The sequence below is a fragment of the Alligator mississippiensis genome, chromosome 2 (genome assembly GCF_030867095.1).
Source record: "Alligator mississippiensis isolate rAllMis1 chromosome 2, rAllMis1, whole genome shotgun sequence".
Classification (NCBI taxonomy): Eukaryota; Metazoa; Chordata; order Crocodylia; family Alligatoridae; genus Alligator; species Alligator mississippiensis.
The window spans coordinates 216097773-216118040 of NC_081825.1; the positions used below are offsets into that span (position 1 = coordinate 216097773).

General features: G+C 42.5%; 1 protein-coding gene and 1 long non-coding RNA gene across 9 annotated transcripts in view; one reads left to right on the forward strand and one right to left on the reverse strand.

The window, feature by feature from the left end:
• Window positions 1-20268, reverse strand: part of SHANK2 (SH3 and multiple ankyrin repeat domains 2) — a 703363-nt gene that overhangs the window by 100871 nt on the left and 582224 nt on the right. The window lies entirely within an intron of this gene.
• LOC109280523 (uncharacterized) overlaps window positions 17868-20268 on the forward strand; it is a 57330-nt gene continuing 54929 nt past the window's right edge. The window contains exon 1 of the long non-coding RNA XR_002086882.2: window positions 17868-18122. This is a non-coding gene — a long non-coding RNA (uncharacterized LOC109280523). The remainder of the gene's footprint in view (window positions 18123-20268) is intronic.

A 20268-nucleotide genomic window follows, 5' to 3' on the forward strand; every position in this document is an offset into this window, starting at 1 on the left:
ACATTGCATGAGGGTTCAGATGAACATGCTTCAAATAAAGTGCCTTCATTAACATCTATCTGCACAACCCATAGGTGGGGGAGGGGTTCCAATTCAGCCTCCCCACCCTTTAGTGCAGGCTGAAAAAACCCCAGAATGAACTCCCTCTGCTCTATTCCCCACCCCTCTATTCTGAAGACATCACCAGAGCTGGGAGGGGAAATGGGTGGGGCTATAGGAAGGGCTAGGGGAGAGTTGCTGCAGACTCTCAGCCACTCCAAATCACAGCTGAATCCCCCAAAACCCCAGGACCCAACAGCAAATGTCTGTTGGGTCCAGAGGATTGCTCTAACTCATAGCACTTCCTGCAAAGTGCTATGAATTACAGTGAGGAGCTGCACTTTTGTCTGCACCTATAATGGTTACATTTATGCACTACATAGGGTACATGCACATACCCAAGGCCCCAAGCTACAAGTAGGCAATAGAAGTCATTTTCACTAAAATCATTTCTCAACCAGATGTGGCCTGCTGTTATCAAGAAACAATAACATCTTTTCATAGTTTGTCAGCATTCACTAGGGCCTGATAAACAAAGTAAGATCAGTTTGAGAAGATTTTGCTGAATTTTCGTTGGTATGAGACATAATTGCTAACCCACCTCTTCCCCTTGCTTCCAAAGTGTAATTTGCAACTAAATAGTCTGTATTAATAGAAGTTCACTTGCTTGGGTAAATGAAACATTCAATTTGGCTTGTGACAGCTGAATTGCATCATCAAATAAATGGATAAACACTAATGGCAGACAAATCAGTCATTCATTTTGAAAAATATTTTTTTCTGAATGCCTGAAGCCTATCAACAATAAGTCACATACCCCTGAACATGGGATCCTTGTAAATTAATACCAAATATAACTGTGGTCCTTGACAGATAACACAGTTACACGCATGTAATAAACATCAATTTCATAAACAGATTGGAATCACACCAGTATCCAGAGTGGACAGACACAATTATCTTGGGATAGCTATATGCAATAAGCGTTATTACAGAGTCTTGCTGCTTGGGAGGGGGCAGGGTAAATAATAGCTTATTTGGCTTGAGCAAATAGCTATCAGGACACTTATACTGATATTATTTATACCAGTATAGTTTACCCCTAAATTTCAGATAAGGTACATCAATATAGGGCTATATATCCTCCAACCGTTTTTCTACAGTGGCATCTAGAATGATTTTGCCACAGTAAAGGTATTGCACAGCTCTAGATTCAGCATGTAGCATAAACTTTACCCATTCTGTTAGCATACTTTATCTTCTCAGATGTGCTCAAATGGGTTACAGGCCATTGTGCAAAAGCCTTGCTATTCCAGGTGGTATGCAGTATCAAGAAAAGGTGACATTTCTTCAGGTGCAGCAGAGGCACAGCATGTTTGTTCTTAATTAATATATTTACATTATTCAAGATGATACACTGGCAAACTACACCAATCTCCATCCTATTATGTGTCAGGTTGCCACCAAATTTCTTCAGCATCTTAAAACATAAGACCTAAAAACAACTCTGCCATCTTCTTTACCAGGAAACTGTTAATAGGCCATGCCAGGACTTTTTAACAAAAGATAACAAAAAAGCAATGTGCTTGCTCAAATATGTAAGGTTGATATGACCCGTATTTTATACTGCACTGGCATGCGAACCACAACAATAATTTGGTCTATGATGCAGGGCACAAGTTCATCCTACCCTTTCATTGTGAATATACTGCATACAGACAAATTTAGGAGTTGGTCATTTCCTTCATTGGAGGGGGAAAAAAATCAAGTAGATACAAGATAAATTATCTTGAGTTTATCCAGAGTGGGTAAAATGGCATGAACCAGCCATGAATAAATTTAGGCTAGAAATTAGGTTTTGAACTATCAGAAGAGTGAGGTTCTTGAACAGCATTCTAAGAGGTGCTCTGGTGCCACAAAACTCCCACATTAATTAAGAAGTTCCTTGATAAAGTTACCTATAGGAATGGGGTTATATGATGTTGTTGTCTCACTAGAGCCCAGGAAGTCTCTTTCTGTACCATGCGAGTGAGCTACTTGTTTCTCACTCAAAATGCATCCCAACTGCTGTATGTCTCTGTATTTTAATTCCTACCCGTGTGTTAAGATCCTCCACTGTGAACTTGTGCTGGAGCTATGACACTGGTGGTTTGGTGAAACAAAAAACCTTTACCTGATGTATGCTGAGGGCCTTGTCCCCTATTTCACTGATAGCTTGAACATGTCTCTTCTCATACAAAAGCCATCGTGTTTCCTTGTTTTTGGACTTCAGGGTTGTCTTCTGACAGAAACCGCCTGCCACACTTCTGAGTTTTTACCACTGGAAGGTGTTCTGCCCTGTTTACTACAGCCCCAAGTCCTTTGTCAGGAACTGATGAACTCATAATTGTTGTACAGGAGTCCACTACACTTTTTACAAATACTCTATGGCCCAGAACCCTGAGGGGTCCAACATACTTCAGGTTGTTGCACCATTCACTAAATCAGGGGCGCGCAATTATTTTGGGCAGAGGGCCAGTTACTCAGTTTTGGCAGGCTGTTGAGGGCCGCATGGGTAGCTCCGCCCTGTGACAGGTGCCCCACCACTTTACAGGTGCCCCGCCCCCTGGTCACCATCTTGGGACTAACGTGGGGCACAGGTTGGCAGGGGTCCATGGAGCTGGGCTGGGCTGCACCAGCAGGGAGGGGGGAGCTGGCCTGGCTCTGTAGAGCCCCTGCCAGCTGGGACCCCACACTCCTGCCACCCTGCTCTGGGCCCCACCGGCACTGGCCCCAGGGCACCGGTGCACGCCCCATGCTCCCACTGGTTCCCCGCCCGCTCATACCTAGTACCCTCCAGCCCTGCAGTATAGGCGGCGGGGGGGGCAGCGCTCAGCCCCAACCCCCTGTTCATCAGCGGGGAAGAAGCTTGTGCTGAATGTGGGGAAAAGCAGCCCCTCACCTGCCCTATGGCCGGCTCTCCCTGCTGCAGCTGCTCTCAGTCCATGCGGGGCTGTCTGGAGCAGGCACAGGCAGCCTCATGCAGGCTGCAGGTGGCTGCAGCGCAGGGCGCAGGCCATGGGGTGGGCAAGGGGCCACTTTTCCCCATGCTGAGCACCAGCTTGTAATCCACCCCACTGCCAGCCTGGCAGTGGGGCCAGGTTACAAGGTGGTGTTGAGGGTAGTGGGGTGGGGAAAGCAACCCCTCTCTGCCCCATGCCCGGTGCCCTGCACTGCAGCCACTCGCAGCTGGCCTGGGGCTGCCTGTGCCTGCTCCGGACAGCCTTGCGTGGGCTGCGAATGCCTGCAGAGTGGGGCGCTGGCCATGGGGTTGATGAGTGTCCACTTTTCTCCGCACTGGGAAGGAGCCCAGGGAAAAGCTGAGCATGGGGGGGAAGCAGCCCCTTCCTCACCCCACGGTTGGTGCCTCGTGCTGCAGGCGCTCACAGCCCATAGGGCTGTCTGGAGCGGGCACAGACAGCATAACGCGGGCTGTGAGCAGCTGCAGTGTGGGGTGCCGGCCACGGGTCATTTTTGACAGGAACCAAGGGCAGAGAAATATTAATTTTCTACATTTTTTTAGTGGCCCCAAGGGCCGGATAGAATGGCCTTGTGGGTTGGATCTGGCCCGTGGGTTGTATTTTGCCCACCCTGCACTAAATCCACTTCTTCTTGAAGTTCTCCCCCAGTCTCAGCTGCATAATCTCAATTAGCCTCAAAAGCACACTTATGGCTGACCACTCTGTACCCTCCTACTCCCTGTGCTAAACACTCAGTTACAATAGCACTGTCAGTGCAACTCTAAAGTGCTTTTAGGAGATAAAGTGCCAACAAGCAACAAGTAAAGTGCTTAAGGCAAAGGAAAAGTACCAGTGCTAGCAGCTCACCACACTAAACTTAATGTCAATACCACCTGGGCTCCTTATCTCCAATGAACTCTTAATTATTTGACCATCTGTCAACATAGAATCAATTCCATCCAGGGATCCTAATTTCCATCCATCCTGGAGTGTTTTCCTCCCTTCCCTCTTCCCACAGGACCAGGATGTTTTTGTCTCCTCTCCTACTAAAACCCAATACCGTTCATCTGTGTTATCCACAGCTGCTGGCATCCCAACATCTGTGTGCTCTTCACTCCCCTTCTCTCCTTTTGGCTGCCATTTTATCCTGCTTTTATCCCCCAGGCCTGCCCATGTGCAGGCTATTTGCTTCCTCAAAAATGGGCAGGGTGTCTCCATGTGCTCCTTTGGGTAACATGCAGGCTAGTCTGAGCATGTCTGTGATCTCCCCCATTGTGGTAAGCTTTTTCCCCACCCTCTCTGTTCTTCTTTTCCCTCACACCTGAATTCAAGTATCCAACACTCGGACTTTTGAAAACACGATCAAGTATTCATCAAATAATCTCACAGGATTAAAATCACCTATGATGATGACTGCAGAGTTGTATTATGCGCTGTTGTAGGTATGTAGATTTAACCAAATGATGCTGACTTTTACAACAGTTCCAGTACTGCATATGGAAAGAGAAAAATCATTTATTGGAGAAGGACAGCCAGCAATCTGATAATGGGACCAAAAGAGCTCTTTTTCTTTATGGGTCTCTTCAAGCTTCCTAAGAGCAGTGCAGTTCTACTGCAAAGGGGGAACCAGCTCTGCAGGGGAGCTGCAAGAAAAAGGATGCTTCCAGGAAGTGTATGGAGGAAAAGGGGGCACTCTCAGGAGCAGCACAAGTGGACGTGGAAGAAAAGCTGAAAGACAACAAAGGGAAAGTTGGCAGTAAAGGACTAAAAGTTTAAGGAAACAAGTGATGAAATGAAGAAAGAGGGCAGGACTAAGACATCTGAGAATGACAGCTGACGAACAGAGGCAGAGTGGTAGCAGAAACTCAAAGGACGTACATCATGGGGAAAAGAGAAGAATTTGCAACATTCAATGTGCTCTCCTGAGGACAGAAGGGAACAAGTGCAACTGTAGAATCCATTTTTGGCCCTTTCCTCCCCTCTCCCCACTCCCAACCTTGTCTCAGAATGAAAAAAATACTTCAATTACAACCACTGCTTTTGTCCTCTCTAATAAATCCATTTTGAGATTGAGTGACGTACATTTCCAGTAGATATTAACTCCTTCTCGCGGGAGCATCTTTCATGTGTGAATGATGAATGGCCTCTTCCCCTTCACCTCTTTTACCATAAAACATTTTTAAATTTTAAAAAGATGTCTGAGAGCAGTACTGAGCTGCAGCAGTGAAGGAGATGAGAGCCCTTTCGCCATTCTCCCATGTGCTATAATTACATACAATATATAAACAACACTAGAGGAGGCATTCATTCTAAGATGCAGATGAAGTGTTCATGCGTAAATTCCCTCTGGAAAGAAAATACAATATAGGATATAAAAAGTTTACCCAGTGCCTTTCATACAAATAAATTCCAGAGTGCTGTCACCCACACTGTAACCATGGACACACATACACACACACACACACACACACACACACGCACACACAATTTCTCATTAGAAGTTTCTCATCTTACCCCACAATTTCTGAACTGCTCAAGGTGGCATACCATATCAATTCTGGCACAACCCTTATTTTGCTCGACTTACTGAAGAAAATAAGGACAATGCCGCTACCCTATTAATGTATTCTGTAACCTTATTTTTACCTTCCATCCAGATATACAAGTCAGAGATAAATACAGACCAAACTATTTGGAGCTATATAAATTATCAGGCAATAAACACACTCAGTACAATCTTATCTAAGCCTAAGCCTGAGGGAAAGGCAGGGAGTGAAGAGTTCTTAACCTTTAAAAAGTGGCTTTTGGAGAGCAACGTTATTAACCAATTGACTTGTAACAACTATTGCCATAGCACATTTGCACATGTTCACAAACTTAAAGCAACCACATGAATACAATCTACAACAGGCAGCATTACAAGAAATGTTTGCAGAAATGTAAGACCCCCAAAAATTTCAGTTTTAAGTTTTGCTAGACCCTGGCTGTGAATGTCCACTAATGGAAGACAGAGCACCTCATTTCCAGAAGCAGTCTCTCACCCCACACTTCTCTAACTTGAACATCAGAAGATGGGATAGTAGAATCTGTGAATATACTCAAACTGGCTTTATGGCCCCTGGTAGTTTACAATTTAGACATGTGAAGGGATTTTATCCTGGATCCCAAAAACTATGCACCCTGCCATGCCAGACATTCAAGAACTAGCATGGCAGGACATACATTTTTTGTGATCTGGGATAAAATTGTTCAGATCCCACAGTGCATCTGGAACCACAGGGAGCCTGGGATCAGTGAATGCCCAATTCTGGGCTCTCTGCAAGCCTGAACCTTCTAAAGGCATGCTGAGAAGCCTGGCATCTCCGGCCACTTCACGGTGAATACAGTATTTGGGAGGAACAGCCCAATCCTGGACTCCCCATGTACCCACACCGGAGGGTAGCCGGCAAGGTTCCTTGACAGCCCAGGCTATTACAAAGCCAGATACTCTTCTTCCTTTCCTCCCTCACAGAGGTGGGGGAGGGAGAGCAGAGCATGCATGCCATGTGTTCCAATAAAAGTGCAATACAAGTGAGTGACAAAGATGTTCTTCATTTAACAAATAACATATTTGTGGCTGGTTTGCCATTTTGTCACATGAAAAGTTGCTTAGAATTTATTGCATGATCAATATGTTAATCATGTAATAATTGTAATGTTTGCAATCTAGCTCTGGCTTCTAAACAGCAATGAAGCCAAGACAGGCTTCAGCATGGACTGTATAAGCCTGAGAGCAATCCTGGACACTCTGGCATCTATGCTGCAATGTTATGTCCTCACTGGGCACGTCTACATGTGCATTAAGGCACTTTTTCTAATGAGCATGAAATTTAGTACCTCTGGCACTTCTACACATGCTCTGGGGGTAGAGGGGTGGCGCTTTAATTAGAGAGGCTCCAAGAGCTACTCTAATTAAAGCGCTACAATGTCTCATGTATCAGGGTCCCCGAGCTTCAAAAGGGTGGTGAGGGCGCTTGAACTAAAGTTCATTCTATGAGTTTTAGTTCAAGTGCCCCCGCTGCCATTTTGTAGCCAGGGGAAGCCAATACATGAGATGTGGGAGTCTGCTGGAGTGTGGTAATTACCATGCTCCAGCAGACTCGACTGAGTACAGTGCATAAGAGCAGGTTCTGTGCTCGTGTAGAGGCACCCTCCATTGTGAGGTACTAAAGAAATGTGTATTAGGCTGCCTTAACATGCCGTAATGAATGTGTATGCTTTTTAAGTGACTCTTAATGCGGAATAGCCCATTTTACTGTGCGTTAGGGTAATCACATTTTTTTTTACAGGATGCTTCAATGTGCAGTAAAATAGACTAGCGTGCATTAAAGCGCACATGTAGATGCACCCACTGATATCTAATCTAACATTTAAAGATAGAAGAATGATAGAAAGAATGCCAGTATACTTGTGAAAATCATGGCCTTGTAGTTGCAGCATAAACTGACCCTAACGAAACCTACCCGAGTCCTGAACAGTGCAGTCTAGGGAGACGCCAGTGGAATCTCTCAACCGATATTAATGACATGAAAAGGTGCAGTAGGATGCAGGTCTCATTGACACAAGGGTAACAGACCATTCAAACCATTGGAGGTCTGCACATACTTTGAATGCCACCAGAAATTAAGAGAAAAGAGGCTGCATTTTTGTCAACTTAACTACACATTGCATAAAAAGGAAGTACTTTCTTGTGTTAGTTTTAACCCTATTGCCTATTAATTTCAGAAGGTGCTCTGTATTTTTAGTATTCTGGGACTTAGTAAACAACAGTTCTCTGTTCAATTGGTCTATACCCTTCATGATTTTATAGACCTTTTTCACATCCCCCTCAACATTCTCCTTTCCAGACTGAAGACTCCTGATCTTTTTACTCTCTCCTGGTATGGCAACTGCTCTGGAACCATGACCATTTTGGACCCTTTTCTGTACTTTTTCCAATTCTACTACATCCTTTTGGAGATGCAGAGACCAGAGCTGCTCACAGTATTCAAGATGTGGGTACACCATGGATTTGTATAGTGGCATGATTATGTTCTCTTTGTTTTTTATTTATTGCCCAACATTTTATTAGTATTTTTGGTCACTGCTGCACACTGAGTTTACATTTTTAGAGAACTATCTACAATAGCTCCAAGGTCTCTTTCCTGAGTCATAACAGCTAGTTCAGACCCCAGCACTGTGTATGTACTGTTGAGGTTATTTTTTCCCCAGATGCATTTTTTCCCACTTGCTGACACTGAAGTTCATCTGACATTTTTTTGCCCACTCACTTAGCTTGGTGAGATCTTTCTGCAGCTCCTCTGTCAGCTTGGGACTTGACTACCCAGAATAATTTGCTACAACATGCGAACATGGAGATTTCACTGTGCACCCTCATTTCCAAGTTAAGTGATGGAACAAAATCTGGCCCAGCACAGATCCTTACAGGACCCCACTTTTGACCTCCCTCCATCCTGAAAAGTAACCTTTTAACCCTACTATTTTCTTCCTTCTTTTAATCAGTTCTCAGTCCATGAAAGACTCTCCCCTCCAATCCCATGGCAACTCTATTTTAAAAAAAGCCTTTGCTGGGGGACCCTGTCAAAAACTTCTTGAAAATCTAAATATATTATGTTAATGGGATTCCCCTTGTCTATGTGCTTGTTGACACCCTCAAAGAACTCCAGCAGATTTGAGAGGCAAAATATCCTTTTACAAGAACCATGATGACACTTTCCCAACAGGTCATATTTGTCCATGTGACTGCTGATTGTCTTCTTTTATTATATATTCTTCCAACTTGCCAGGGATGGAAGCAAGAATCACTGGTCTATAGTTCCTCGGATCACTTCCGTTTCCCTTTTTGGACATGAGTGCAAGCCATCATTATGTTGGCAACACACCAGTCCTCTGGAACAGAGGCCATTTGTAATATTACCCTTGCCAATAGTTCTGCAAATCCATCTTTGAGTCTTTTCAGAACTCAGGTGAACATGGGCAACTGGTGCCTCCTGAGTCGGGGGGCACTTCCCCCCCCAGCAGCCAGTGAGCGACCGGGGGGCAGGGTCCCCCTGCAGCCGATCGTGCCAATGCCACTGGCACTTCTAGGCCAGAGCGATTGGCCATGGGGGAACCGTTGCCCCCCCCCCACTGGTTGGTGCGATTGGCCATGGGGATTGCTTCTCCTGATGCCCCCACTCCCTGGCTGGTGCTCTCAGAACAGGCACCAGCTCTCCTGCCTGTGCCCCCTGCCTGTCGCCTAAGCGGGGAACACTGCTGTGAGGGGGTGCACCAGCGCTCTCAGGGGGTGCACGTGCACCCCCTACACATTGCCACTGCGGGTGAATACCATCTGGTCCTGGTGACTTAGTATTTAGTTTATTGATTTGTTCTAAAACTTCCACTGTTGTCACTTCAGCATGATCCAACTCTTCAGACTTGTCTGCTAGGAAGGATTGTTCTAGCATGGGAATTTCCCCAGTGTCTTATGCAGTAAACATTGATCCAAGGAATTTGCTCAGCTTCTCTACATTGCCTTTATCTTCAGTGCAGCTTTTACACCATTGTAATCTAATGCTCCCATGGATTCTCTAGCTAGCTTTCTGCTTTTGATGTATTTTTTTTTAAGTTCTTATTATTAACTTAAGCACTTTTTACTAGATACTCCTGCCTTTGGCCTGCCTTATTTCACTTTTACATTTGATCTGCCAGACTTTGTGAGCTTTGCTGTTTTCCTCATTTGACCATGACTTGCATTTATTTTGAAGGAGGACTTTTAGTTTTGAATGGCTTCTTAACTTTGCTATTAAATTATGCAGGTGTTTTGTTGGGCCAGCTGGTACCTTCTTGGTTGGTGACTTACACTTTTCCTGAGCCTCTAATATGATATTTTTAAACAGCTTCAAAGCTGCCTGCAGGCTTTTACACTTAACTACTCCTTTAAACTTCTAAAAACTTTCTCATTTTTCTGTAATTGCCTTTCCTGAAGACGTATATTGGTGTGGTGGTCATTTTTTGGCTAGCTCCCTCCTGCTGGAATGTTGAATACGATTATGTTATGATAACCATTACAGAGTGGCTCACCAATGGATACCTCTTGAACTAGGTCATGTGCGTTACTCAGGATTAGGTTTAGAATTGCTTCTACTCTTGTGGGTTCCAAAGTGAGCTCTAGAAGGCAGTCATTTATTGCATCCAGGAATTTTAGTTCCACATCTTGCTCTGATGAGGTCTTTACTCCATCTACATGAGGATAGTTGAAGTCTCCCATTATTATTGTTTGTCCCATTTTAGTAAATTCTCTAATCTCATTGATCATTTCACAAATCACCTTCACCTTCCCAATCAGGTGGTTAGCAGTACACTCCTAGTACTGTATTCTTTTTATTCAAGTATGGAATCTCTACCCATGGAGTTTCAATGGTAGTTTTCCTTTCAAAAAAGGATTTTTGCTGCTACCACCTATACTATCCTAAACATACAGAACCACTCCTCTACCTGCACACCCCACTCTATCATTCTTATGCAGTTTTAACCTGGTACAATATTACTGCATTGAATGTCCTTCCATCTCTTCTCTGGGGGTGCCTATAAATGTGTTCCAATTAGAACGTGTCAGAGCGGACTTGACTAATCGAGCCTGCTCAATGTTCTAATTCAAATGCTCTAGCACCACAGGAGTCACGTGTATAAGTCTCCATGGGTTTAAAAATGGCTGCTGGGATGCTTTAACTAAAGATCATTGAATGAGCTTTAGTTAAAGCATACCATGGCCATTCTTAAATGTGCAGAGACTTGATACACGTGATGCTGTGGCATTTTACTTAGAGTGTCTCTCCGGGAACTGCTCTAAGTAAAATGCATCCTTTTCCCTGAGCATGTGTACAGGCACCCTGGGATGCCTATCATGTCAAAGTCACCATTTAACACCAGGCATTCTAGCTCACCCATCTCCTCTCTCTCTCTCTCTTTAATTTAAAAGCTTCTGACATTTGTGTAGAAGCACTTATACATTTTTGCTTCTTGCTCAGGTGCCTGTTACTGCTCATACTATTTGTTTGGAACTCTAGATGTTCTGAATTAGCCTTACTATTATCTATATTTACTGTCTGACATCCCTCTTCAAGAGGGTATAGAAGCTGAATGACATTCCCCTTTCAGGTTGTGCCAACTCAGCTTTTGTGCTCTTTCACACCCATTGGCTTTTCCCCACTTTTTGGTTGAAATACTCCTCTACAACTTTTAAAATTTTTAAGTGCCAAGGCATTTTTCTCACAGCAGCCTCCTTTGCTGAAGAATGGAGTGCTTTTATATGTAGTATTAGACTGGACTGAAAAAGGTAGCCTTGAACTCAGTTCATTTCATTAACTTAGCCTGAAGGCGACAAAGGAACAAATGATTGCTGCGAGGTCCAAACTGGGCAAGAAGCCAAGGGGATGCACTAATTTTTCATATCTGGAAACTAATTTGGACAGAAAACACCATATTGTAACCATGTTGTATAACCTTTCTGTCTGACCCAATGTCCTTCTGTATTTCTCTGCACTAATAATGCAGGATTTGTATTAATTCCACCTGAAGCATCAAGGCATATACAGTACTAATTGAAAAGCTATGTGATATAATTGCCATCCCTGTAATCCCTCCTCCCCATATTTGCTACCATCTGGTTTTAACTTTCACTAGTAATATCAGGCCAGTCCTGATAGACTGTAGTGCAATATTTTATCTTAACTGGGAGGAGTCCAATATATTTTGGGTGTGGGGGAAGGAAGCAGTTATCCCTTGCAGTCTAATTTTAAAAAGTATTTATATGCCTAAAGATGCAGCTGGGTGTCCAATAGGATGTTCAGAACTGCCTTTGTTCAACTTCCATTGATTTTAAATAGCTAAGCACAGTCTATATCTTTAAGCACCTAAATACCATTAAAATCTGTCCCTTGCTGTGACCCATGAATTAGCAAACTGTTCTCAAGACCAAAAGGTACAGAAAACTGTAGCTAAAGGTGCAATGACAGACCTGGATAGTGAAAGCCTGCCCAGCATGTTTGTACCATTATGTCTTGCTCAAAACCAACAACACGTTTTCAAATTTGCTTAGAATAATTAAATAAAAAGTACAGAAGTTTCTGTGCTTGACAAAAAGGCAATTCTGTAGAGAAACAATTCTACAGTAGGTTTCAAGAAACAAATAGCTGAGTTTGGCTGCTATGGTACCAAGAAGGGATGTGAAAAGAGAAAAAAAAAAAACTTTTTTTGTTTATTTAAAAGTCTTGGCGAGCAAATAATATTGTTGTAGAGAACGTGTGGGAGGAGCTGCCAGGATCTCTTTTGTTTTGGATCTTTTGGGTGCTTACTGCACTATAATATACAGAACTCTAACACTGCAGAAGGAAACAAACCGTACCCAAAAATACAGCACATTTATTTATAATCTCATTTATTAACTTATGTTACAGTTGGGTATTTATTGCCCAGTCAACAGAAGAACAGGCATGTGATGGTAATATTTAGTAAAAAAGCTGTTAACTCATGGTAGTTGTGGAAGTACGTGCTTCAAATATTCTATCGTGATGAACTAGAGGGCCATGAAAGAATATTTATTTCCCCATAACCACTCTTCTACAGGCAATGAATAACAATAGATACTCTTGATAAAGTGAATCATATCCATTTTATATGGTTATCGTAACTGTCATGCTGCATGAATGGCATATTGGTTTTAGCAAATACATTCCTCTTAGAGTTTTGTTGTTTTTTTTTTAAGTCATTTTGGTATTAATCATGAGGCAAATTTTCAGTATTTTAATTAAAACCCATTAACTTTTATGTTCCTCCTTCATGCTACTAATTAGTCTACTAAATAAGAAAATCTCCATTTGCACCAAGAATATAAGCCCCAGGGTCAGAGCCAAAGACCAACATTTTCAAACCTAGACACCTTCATAAAAATGGACTGGTATTGAGTAAGTTAATTCGAGGGAATCATTCACTGGATAATTTACTGCAAAAATGATCCATAATACTAACTTATCTTTTCTTCTAAATACTGTTGTCTTATTAGCCTATAGTGCAGTCTTTAATATCTTAGTACCTTCTAAATTAAAAAACAAACCAAACTTTGATTAAAGTTTTTTTTTTCCAATTTCTTCTGTGTAGAAAGTTAAGTGTTTTTACCTTGTTAGCATGAACAAAACCAACACAGTATTTTGATTTTGCTTTGTGGGAAAGCAAGGTCTTACTTTTTCTATCAAGCTTGATGGACAGTGGTCAAGAGTGCTAGGTTCAAAACTGAACAGCTGTCAAGAAAAGAGTTCAAGTTTAATTGAATTTATGTCATAAAATCAAGTGTAAAAATGAGCCCCCAGATTGACATGCCAAATGAGACAAAGCTACACCAGAGAAGACTGATGCTGCTGCTGGTCCTAGGCAGCTTCGTCTCCCCACTGGGCTGACCTCCATGGGGCTGTGAAGCCACTTGGAGCGCAGCCCGGCTGTGGGAGGTAGGGAGAGCCAGGGCTGTGTGCTCAGCCCGGCAGTAGGAGGCAGGCAGAGCCAGGGCCGAGCTCCGACTGACTCCGCCAGCCTCATGGATCTCAGCCCGGTGGCGGGAGATGGGGAGAACCAGGGCTGCACTCCCTCCTGGACTGAGCTCCATGGGGCTCTGCAGCCTCACAGAGCTCAGCCTGGAGGCAGGAAGTGGGGAGAGTCACGGCTGTGATCCACCTCCTGCCGGGCTGAGCTCCAGGGGCTATGGAGCTGCTCAGAGTGCAGCCCTGGCTCTTCCCTGCCTCGTGTTAATGGGTTGCTTTGAAACTTGAAATGTTTCAAAACTTTCAAAACGTTTTGAGTGCCCTCATTTTGTTTTGAACCTATTTCAAAGCTTTTTGCTTCATTCCAATTTTGCTGTTTCAAGCTTGAAATGTGTGAAACTTCAAATTGAAACACTTGGTGAAATTTCACACAGCCCTATTGAGCAGGTGCTCCATAGTTTGCAGTTCAATGCATTCACATATATTCGTTTCATTAGAATAGTCCGATTGATCACGTTTGTTTTTGATCTTCAAGTTTGCGTGTGCAGGCAATTCAGGCATTGTCATGTTGGCCAGTCTAGATCAACCCCTCTTGGAAGGTCTTCCTGCAGATCCAGGTCCATTTCAGAGTACTTGATTACACATAATCTTTCCTTCCACAACCTCAGTTGCATCCTGTCAGCTGTTATGTCCAACAGTGCAACACTGGTCACAAGACTCTTTCACACTGAAGTCATTTAGTTACTTCTATGTGACCAAAGAGGGGATGCCTGGCATCTTCCATGTGCCTTGATTTTTTTTTTTTTTTCCAGCTCGCTACCTTTCAGGTGGTGCAATACCAGCCAGTAAGTACAGCTATCCTTTATTGTTGGCTTTAGACATCCTGCTATTTCACAACAGCTGTTGTTTAGAACTTGGTCCAGTTTCTTGGCATGAACTGATTATTTCCATACTGGACATGTATACTCTGCAGTGCAGTAACACAAGGCAATAATGGTGGCTTATAATATAGGTGGTTTTGCTCCCCACTTTGAGGTGACCAACTTCAGACATATGTTGTTGCGGGTGCTGACTTTACCTTTCGCCTTCTTTACATGTGCTTTGAAGGTAAGCATTCAGTCCAACATAACCCCCAAATACACATGGTTTGGGCAATTAGTCAGTGGAATTCCATCGCAGGTAATGTTTAATTTCTGTTTGGCATCTCTATGGCGTAGGTGAAAAGCTGTGACCTGTGTCTTGGTTGAGTTACTGCAAAGCTGGCTCTTATTGCAGTAATCTGAAAGGCTGTTCAGTGCACATGTGAATCTGTTCTTGACATAGGCAAAGTCCTTCTCTTGTGATGTGATGCGTAAGATCATCAGCATATATGACATCTAGAGAGGTTGTAAAATCTCCACAGTTGGGAAATTCAAATGTACGTTAGACAAACATTTGTCTGAAGTGGCTTAGACTGGTAGGATCTTCCCTTGAGCAGGTTAGACCTTCAAGATGAAACTGGATGCTTATCTTGCTGGGATCCTATGACCCCAGCTGACGTCCTGCCCTTTGGGCGGGGGGCTGGACTCGATGATCTTCCGAGGTCCCTTCCAGCCCTAATGTCTATGAAATCTATGATGATTTTATAAGATCATTTCAAGGACTATTTTTATACAGTTACAGGGAACCATGGGAGTGAGTGGAGTTTCTTTCTTACTTATTTGCATAGTGCCCTTCATTATACAGGGCACATGGAAACTGCAAGGAAGATGCTCCTTTTTCTTTTCTAACTTTGACTATCCTATTCTTGAATCCAGTCATTTCTCTCTTTACTGTCATCTTCCATGTTTCTTTCAACCTTCCCCTTTCCTTCTCCCAATTGGTTTCTAATATCACTGATTTAGGTATAGGTTTATATATCATTATTACTGAATATTACTGATACACTGTGCTGCTGAATTCTGCACCAACTGTATTCTTCAGAGCTGATGCCTTCAAGACTGGTTAAAGGGCATCACAAAAAGACAGCCTCAGAGCTTAAAGTGAAGGGAAAAAAATTGCTGCTTCATAAGAAGCAACATTTTTCAAGTTAGAACTTAAACTATTTAAATATTCTCAGTAGTGTTTATTAAACCATAATGGCAAATTATCTCATAGATGAATTATCCAGTGTTTACTGTATTTCCTGAACATCTAGGGAAATAAATAGAACTGATAGACTTTCAAGCAGGTAGGAACTTGAACACGGCAGGTGCATGAGTAATATCTCTAAATCTTAAAATGAAATAGGCATCAGAATGTCACCTTGGATGCCTGGAGCAAGGACAAATAGGTCTCATTATCAGGCTGGCCTTGTTGGAAATGAAGTCCAGGCCAACACATGAGGAACGTTTGAAAACAAGATTCAAGCATCTACCTGCTATGATTTTGTCTGATGCACTACAGATAGACACTGAGATAACTGTACTGTACTGTAACACAGAGATAACAAACAGCGTCAGACTAGCTAGGGTGGGTAAGGATAACAAGACAGGTCACAGCATGAAGTTCAATATGCACCCTATTTTTTGGCAAGATAAATTAGCCAGCTCTAAGGTCCATGCTGCAGTGGCTTCTACCATTAATCCAATCTTACTATTCTGAAACTAGTTTGAGTATCTCTAAACTACACTGCAGATAATTCTTGTAGATTAATGCTTTGGCATGGAACAAATTAAATAGGCTTAAGGTAAGCAGAATCAAGGCAGCGTAGTAAAGTATTTTCTATCACTAATGAGTCACTCAACCAGTAACTGAATCTCCAAAGTTCCTTTTGCAGTTAATTTGCCCCTGCTGGATTGCATATTTTACAGACTGCATATTGCTGGCAGACACTGTACTAGCTCAAAAATATACTTAAGGTACATTAAATCTGATTTGTTGGTAGCCAAGACCCACAAATAGTATTATTATTTGATTTACCCAAACATCTCTCTCTTCAGCTATATGCTTTCAAGCAAGCAGAAGTATCAATTAAGCTTCCATTTTTTGTGTTGCCAATAATGCTGTAATGCCCAAAAGAAATTAGCTTAGACAACATCAATTGGATAAGTAGCATGCAGTGCCCAATACTGACACAGATAAGTTTGATTTTTCAAGCAAGTATACAAAAATAATATACATTTTATATATACAATAATATAAAATACATAATATAAAATGTATATTCTTTTTGTATACTTGTTTGAAAAAAGAAAATCAAACTTATCAGTGTCAGTATTGGGTATCTCATGTTGCTTATCCAATTGATGTTGTCTAAGCTACATTCTTTTCTCGTACATATAAGAAAAGAAATCTATATACATTTTATTTATAAAAACATTTGATTAGTCATTATATAAAATCTGTAGCACAAATCGGAGCTGAGACTTCAGAATAAACCTATTTATTTGTATATCAAATGAGCTCAGAGCAAGATTGATAGCGGGGACAGATTCCTTAAATGGTTATAACTGAGACATGGATAAAATGAAGGCTAATGCAGACCATTGGATGATGAAATCTGTATAGTATGGGGTAAAATGCTCAGCACAAAGTAGCCTGGAAATTGGCTTCCTTTCTGCATCACAGAAGACACGTTTGCTTTGAGTACAAGCTCTTTGAGGCACAGAATGTGTCTTTGCATTTGTGCATTTACCACATTTGGTACCATGTTCCATTTGGGTCTCAGTCCTCATAACTGATAACAGATTTGGAAAAAAGGTTCTCTTGCTGCAACTCTTAGTTCAACAAGAGAGTTGCCATCAAACACTCCTGCAATCTTGTTCAAATTACCCTAAATACCTACTCTACTCTACAGTTGCAAACATGAAGGCAGCTTACACTAGTACTACTGCTAATTTACAAATATGGCAAAGGGAAATGGTCATACATTGATTAAGAACAATAGTTGGAACTCTGGAGGGACACAAGGAATAATCTGTTTTCGTGAAACAGATCCATTTATTAGATAGATAAAGCAGGATGATTTTCTGGTCATGTTTCAAGTCTTTGCTGCTTCTTTCCATCTTTTCTGTTCAGCCCCAGATCTCTAGGTAGTTTGTGCTGAGCATTTCATTCCTCATTACACAAATTATATGTTAACAAATAAGTTAACAATTTGTCCACATTGTACCCATTTAAGAAATCTGTTAACTCTCTCTCTCAGACAATTTGATACGAGAACCTGAATAATTAACTCTAACCCTAAAGTCTCAACTCTGGTTTGTACTGTAACTTTAACTGGTTAGACCAGTGGTTCCCTACTTTTTTTGCTGTGACCCTAAATTGGCGACCAACAGGACCTCTCGACCTGGCACCATGGGGGCTTCTGGAAGTGGAGTGCAGAGGCAGTGGCCCAGGGGCAGAGGAGCTTTGTCCCCTTCATAGGCAGCAGCCCCGCACGCCCACCCACCTGCTGCTCCTGGGCCACCCATGTGAATGTGCATGTGTGCGAGCCCTTCGCAATCCTACTGAGGACTCCCCATGACCCTGATCTGTGTTCTGCCTGGAGGTTGGGAACCAATGGCTTAAACAGGTGAGGTTCTTCATTTGTGTGTCTATTCACCCACAAATCTTGTAATGATCAGAGAAACAGCCTTCTTTTGCACTTGATCTCTGCCTTAAAAATGAAGTTACCGAAGAATCATAACACAAACATCCTTACAATACATTGTACTAGTGAAATACCAGATGTGTCAACTACCTCCTCTGCATATAGTGAATCTTACGCTCAAGTAGATTATGTTCAGTGACTAGCTCTCCACAGTTGTGTGCACACACAAAAAAAATAAACTGCTGTAGTTGGCAACTTTGCAGGGAGACACCCGAGTAATGCAGAGCTGAATAATTATGAGGATACATCACCCACTTTTCACGACTAAGGAAGGACCTTTAATTGGATGAGGAAGTTCAGCACTCAGGGAAATTAGTACACCCTGAATGTTCTTTCTTCATTAGCAAATTGAATTGAAGTTTAAACAACTAACAAAATCTTTTTTGGGTTTCAAACTGCAATCTGCTGTATTTTTCAGGATTTTTTGTATTAATAATAGAATTTGCCTTCAGTCAAAATATATACTGTATCAGATCCCTAAACTACTCATCTTTACAGAAAAGGTATTTTTGTATTTTAATTTTGTCTGTCTAAACCAATGTACCAACCAACTTATGTGGAAAACCAACTTATATTTTAACACCAGCTTATGTTTCCATTTACAAAATAACAACACACTGCTTGAGAATAGAAAGTGAGAGAACTAAATTTCCAAGCAAAAATGTGTTTGAATGCTGCATAGGTTGGTTCTGAAAAGGACGACTGAAACTAAGTGAAACATTTCAGATCTTATAAATAATGCAACCTGACCATTTACTTTAAAATGCATCTCATGGGGAAAAAAAGCACCACTTTATCTGAGTATTCAAAAAATTCTGGAGTGGCTTTGGAAAAGCAGCATTTGTTTAAAAAGAAATCAGTAAATGTTGTCTTGAGTTCCTTGTTACTTCTACTTTATTAAAAAAAAGTTCCGTTACTAGAAACTTTAAAAAGTCATTTGTTACAACTAGCTATTAAAAAAAAATCTGTAAGGTTATCACAGGACTCTAAAAGGAAGAGACTATATTTTTATTCCTTTGTTGAAAATCACAACACAAATTCAGAAACCTGCCAAAGCTTTTAAGGAGCATACTAATAGCAGATGTGAAGATTTCCTTCATGGGCTACGTCTGACCCTCCAATGGAAATGGGAATAAAATCTGGTCCTAAACTAACATTGATAGAAAAGTACAATCTAGCCTATTTTTATAGTCTTGCTAAAGGTTACTTATATTTTAAATTTTTATCAGTGAATAATGGTCAATGACTTAGTAGTGAATGTGATACAGATTTGTTATGATAACCGATAATTAAATGGGCAAGGTTTATTATATTGCTTAACACAGCCAGGCGGTTCAAACAGATGCATTTGGGCTCATATCCCAGAGAACACTGTGTAACTTAATACCCACTAGAGAGGAAGAATGGTTTTGTGGTTAGGAAAAGAGACTCAGCAGATGTGGATTCTGCTGTCAGTTCTGCCACACACCTCCCCTGTGAACTGGCTGCCAGCCAGGCTATCAGGGTGCTCATGGCCCACTGCAGGCACAGCCCGGCAGCGGTGCAGCACTGCTTGAGACCCAGGGCTGCATATGGTGCATGTACCTGGCGTGGCCTGCTGGTACACACCTTTGGGCAGGACCAGGCCAGCTCTTGCTGCCACCCAGGGCTCCTGGCACCATAGGCAGGAGCCATGTGCCAGTGGGTCAGGTCATCTCTTGCCTCCACAGAGCTGGCCTGATGGTGTGTGGGGCACATGCAGGCAAGAGCTGCCCCAGCCTGATGGTGCATGACTCTTGCCTGCAGTGCTGGGAGCCTCAGGTGGCAGCAAGAGCCACGTGTAGCTCCTGATGTGCACCTCATGTAGCCCCCTGGTCTCAGGTGGCGCCGTGTGCTGGCAGTGAGCCTTTACCAGCAGCAGGCCACGAGTGCCCCAACAGCCCATTGCTGGCTGCTGCTGCAGGAGGGCTTTGTACTGTGTGTGGGGGGGGGAGCGGATGGAGAACCCACCCCTCCTGAGCTGCCCCTTTACCCCCACACCCAAAACCACCCCCCCAGAACCCACCCACAAGCCCCACACCTGCAAACC